The sequence below is a fragment of the Tupaia chinensis genome, unplaced genomic scaffold (genome assembly GCF_000334495.1).
Source record: "Tupaia chinensis unplaced genomic scaffold, TupChi_1.0 Scaffold000116_1, whole genome shotgun sequence".
In the NCBI taxonomy this organism is placed as follows: domain Eukaryota; kingdom Metazoa; phylum Chordata; class Mammalia; order Scandentia; family Tupaiidae; genus Tupaia; species Tupaia belangeri.
The window spans coordinates 1,731,413-1,736,643 of NW_006159580.1; positions in this window are offsets into that span (position 1 = coordinate 1,731,413).

Sequence of the window (5,231 nt, forward strand, 5' to 3'; positions counted from 1 at the left end):
CGGTGGGTTGTGCTGCTGATCAGCCCGGCTTGATAGGCAGTTGTAATTTAGACCACCAGGTGGCAGCCAGTGGCAACTCCAAGTACGCACTTCCTCTTTTCGGGAAGTGAACCGCCAATAAATAGAAGCTTGCTTTGGCAGAAAGAGGCAGTGTTTGGGGAAGCTCTTTCAGCACTTCAGCCGCCTTGCCAAAGATTGCTTTTTATCCAATTTTTCTGCTGGCTCAAATGATGTCAAGTGGTTTGCCCATGCTCACACGCCTTGTGATTGTTTAACCTGGACTCCACTGTGAAATGTTAGTAGCTCGCGGCCGTTCCGTTTCCCACCGAGGCCAGCGAGCAGATGGGCTTCCTCCACAGCCTTGGTGGTTTTCTGGCCCTCCAACATCGCTGTTCTTCAGCTAGGGCTCTTTGCCAAAGTCTTCTCTCATGATTTAAATTAGTTCCAGAATATACTCTCCAAGAACGCCCTTGGACTTGGAGAAAACCCTAAAATCTATAAATTAGAATGCAGATAGAAACATGCAGTTGGGCATGGCTTTCACTGTCCCATCCCAACCATGACAGAGTGACATGCCTCTGCCAATCAAGTCTTGGCTGCTCAGGGCTCATTGTTGGTGAGTGCTCTAAGGAACAGGGCTCAAAACTTGTCCCAAAGGCCAGACGGCCCAGTAGTAAAACTGCTCTGTGGGGCTGTTCTCGGGTCGAGGACTGGAGTTAGGGACGGGTGACCTCCGTGATCCAGGGACGGAGCACAATGTCAGCGCCCTGTTAGGAGCTGCCTCTTCCCTTGTCTTTCTAGATCATGGGAGAAACAAAAAATGTGCTCTCAAGGGCCTCATGGTCTACTTAGGAAAACAAAAACGAACTCTGTGAAGAGTCCATAACGGCAGGACCCGCGCGTGGCCTCACAGTTACGGAAGTAGATGTCACGTGGCTGGCTGTACTGTGAGTCCGGGGTGCAGGGGCGTGAAAGAGTACTATATGTGTGCGTGTGCCCCAAGTCCCAAAAGGATGGAATGGAGACAGGACTGCAGTGTGACCTCACCCCCTGGGGGTGCTTCCTCCCTCTTGCTGTCTCTGGTTAACCCTTAACATCCCACACTACAAGTGACACATTGTCATTTCCAGACTGAGTGCTAGGCAAGGGAGATAAATGGCTGAGGTGGCCGGGAGGGGAGGCACGTTGTGGGACGGGTGTGTGTGTGTGTGTGTGTGTGTGTGTGTGTGTGACACTAGTCATGGCATCTAAAGGCTTTATTGGAAAACAAATGTCAAGTGGTGTCAGGTTTGACTGGCGTCCAAAATCAAGGGTTTTTTCATTTGTTTTAAAAGCAAAGCTAGATAAAAAAACATTTGAATGTTAGTACAAGCGCTTGAGAAGGTCACTTGGGTAGGGTGGTTACAGGGGACAGGGAGAGGCCCACGTGGCGGCCTCTTGGCACAGTCGTCACTGGGAAAGGCTTTGGGAGGTTCTGACCCATCTTCTGTCCTCCCAGGTCCTGGCGCCTGCCCGCGTCTCACCAGCTAATCCCACCACCACTGCTACTATCAAAGGTTCCAAAGGACTTTATTAGAAGAGATTTTGGAAGCTATGGCTCAAGACACTTTTTTTTTTTAAAGGTTTTTGTCATAGGGCGCATGCTCACCAGAGAGACAGGGAAAGCGAGAAATCAACCCCTGGGGGGATGGCCCTGCTGCAATCTCTTCTCTCTTCCCTGTGGGATTTTGGGCACATAAGCACACCTACTTGGTGTGTATTTTCTTTCTTTTTTGAGGGGGAGGTTTTTGCTATAAGGGTGTATGTGCTTGCCAGAAAGACAGAAAGCGAGAAATCCCCCCCCAGGGGGGATGGTCACATCGCAATCCCTTCTCTGTCTCCCTCTCGGGATCTTGGGCATGCATATGCATGCGCCTGGCATGAATTTAAGCCACCAGGTCCGGGACTCGAACCATAGTTGACTACATGAGAGTCCAGCGCATAGCCATTATGCCAACTACTGGCCTCCACTCGTGTGTTGTGTATTTTTAAGCCCTGGGTGTAGGATTCAGACGGCAGTCAGCCACGTGGAATCCAGCACCTTCACCACGCCACCTGCTGGCCCAGTGGCCATTCCTTAGGAAGCAGCCACAATGTGCCCCTGTTTGATGCTGGGAGACAAAGATATTAGGATGGAATCAGCTAAAAGGCTCTCCCAGGAGACTGATTTATTTTTATTTTTTATTTTATTCATTTATTTTATTTTACTTTATTTTGAATTTGACCAGAGAGAGACAGAGAGAAGGAAAGTGAGAAAGCAAGCTGCCAGGTCCAGGACTCGAACCATGGTCAGCCATGTGGGATTCCAGCTGCCTTAATCACTATGCCACCTGCTGGCCCGAGGAGACTGATTTTTGAGGTGGTTGCGTCCTCTAACCTTGACATGAGCACCCACTAGGACACGCCCTACACCCGTACTGGCATGGGTCTCCTGCAGGGCGGTGTGGCCCCATGATGACTCGGAATTCTGTCAGTTTGGTAAGTTTGGGTTTTCTAGGGTTTTTACATAAACGGGACGACCGAGGATGCACTCTCTAGCACCACGGATTTGAGGCTCGTCGGTGCAGTTGCATGTCCCCGTGGTTCCTTCTGCTGAGTAGCAGTCCCTGTATGGACGCACCACCCTTTGTTACCCATTTCTCTACCGAGAGGCATCGTGTGGTTTGTGGCTATTGTGGTCAGTGCTGTTAGGAACATTTGTGTACATGCCCTGGGTGGACCTGTTTTCAGTTCTCTTAGGCACATACCTAGGAGCGGAATTGCTAGCTCACGTGGTACCTCGATGATTAACATTTGAGGAACTGCCAGTTTTTCAAAGTGACTGCACCATTTTATATTCCCACCAGCCGTGAGTGAGTCTCAGTTGCTTCTCCGCTTCCCCAACACTTGGTCTGGCCAGTCTTGTCTTTTTAGCCATTCTAACAGATGCTAGAATTTGGATTTTATCCTGCGGGTGATAATGAGCCAGATAACAATAGGGAAGTGAGGACCGGACCGACGTGAACAGGAGTGAGGAATGCTTGGCAGATCCTTGAACTGCCCCTACAGAATACCGTAGACTGAATTTGGTCCCGCACAGTGGCCACACTGGGGCACGGAGTGGTCATGGGGAAGCCACTCGGTGGGTAATGACTACAAAACACATTCAAGCCGCTAAGGAGAAAGGGAGGGGAAATCCATCATTTGATTGCTTGGTTTTAAAAAGGGAAACTAGGACAGAATGAGGGCATTGGGGGAGGGAGGAGTGAAAGGAATTGTTGAAAAAGTTACAGCCCATAGAAAGCCTGAGGCCCATTCCTATTTACAAGTGCTTTATTGGAAGCCTGTGATAAATGCATGGCACAAGTCCAAAAGAACAGTCACTTGAAAAATAAGCCCTGCATGGTTTACTGACATATCAAAGAGGCCATTGTGGAGAAAAAGGGCATCTTTAAATAAATATTAAATGGGAGAGAAGAAGGAGACCTCAAAACGGGCACACTACGAACGCTACAAATCAGATGAGATTTCGGAATTCTGAACGGTACCTGTGAGGTACGTGAAAGTACCCAATGCTGGATTACTGAGTGCGGGGGAAGTCGGAGATGAGTTTGGGATGCTCAGGGCCTCCGTTCATTAATGTGCAAAGAGCGGAGTGGAGGGAGGAGCAGCCGGCTGGCTGACATCTTTGCCCCCATCGCACATGTGTTTCCCTTTGTCTTAAAATTAAAAAATGTAAATGTTTTCGTATGGAAAATTTCAACGTAAAATAAACATAAGAGTATATTAGACTGTGGGTCAGCCAGTGGCATGGTGGCTCGAACCCATGTGGCTGACAGTACACTTGGCGTCCCCATGTGCATGCATTCATGCCCCAGATCCCGAGATTGGAGGAGAAGAGAACATGGTATGGCCGTTCCCCCTGCGGGATGCTTTCTCACTTTCCCACTCTGGTGAGCGTGTGCACCCTGTAGCAAAACCAAACCTGTCGCTGGACTTCAGTCATGGACATTCTACCTACACCCACGCCCTCACCCCCAACTCGGTTCTCTTTTAATCGCTAGAGGCACGTGCACGTGTTACAGAGACAAAGGGTCAGAGAGGGAAGGGAGAAAGCACCCCTAGTTGGGCACGGTCATGCCACAATCCCTCTTCCTTCATCTCTCCCTCCTTTCAGGACTTCGGGCATGCACACACACACACCCGGTGTGCTTTTCAAGGCACGATTCAAATGGCATGGTCAGCCAAATGGGATTTAGGTCCCTTATTCCCTAGACCATGGGGCTGGCCCTTAAGTTTCTTTCTTTCTTTTTTTTTTTTTTTTTAGATTTTTCTATAGGGCTTGTGTGCTTGCCAGAGAGAGACAGAGACAGAAAGAGAGAGAGGGGGAAAGTAAGAAATCACTCCCTGGGACCAGCAGTTAGCATAATGGCTATGTTACTGACTCCCATGTAGTCAACCGTGGTTCGAGTCCTGGACCCGGTGGCTTAAACTCACACTGGCTGCATGCGTGTGCGTGTGCGTGTGCGTGTGTGCCCAAGATCCCGAGAGGAGGATGGAGGAGAAGGGATTGTGGCGTGGCCATCCCCCCTGGGGGATGATTTCTCGCTTTCTGTCTCTGTCTGTCTGGCGAGTACACGTGCCCTGTAGCAAAAACCTCTCCCCCACCAAAAAAAGAAATCACTCCCCAGGCAGGATGGCCACATCACAATCATTTTTCTCCCACTTGCCTCTCAGGATTTTGGGAATGCATGCTTATGCTCCTGGCATGTTTCTCAAGGTGCTGGGCCCAGGATTTGAACCATGGAGCGGGTCATATAGGATCCAGTGCTTTAAACTCCATTATCCCTGCTGGTCCAACCCTTGATTAGCTTTGTGTGTTGTGTGTTGTGTGTGTGTCGCTCACTAGAGAGACAGAGACAAAAAGTGAGAAATCACCACCTGGGGAGATGGCCACACTGCAATCCCTTCTCCCTTCTCCCCTCTGGATTTTGGACAACCAAGCACACACTCCGTGTTTGAGTTTTAAGCTGCCTGGTCTGGGACTCGAACTATGGTTAACCACGTGAAAATCCAGCAACGTAACCATTATGCCATATGCTGATCTCACACTTGATTAATTTTTTTCTTTTTTTGGAGAGGTTTTTGCTATAGGGCATGTACGCTCGCCAGACAGACAGAGAGAGACATAGAGACAGAAAGCGAGAAATCAC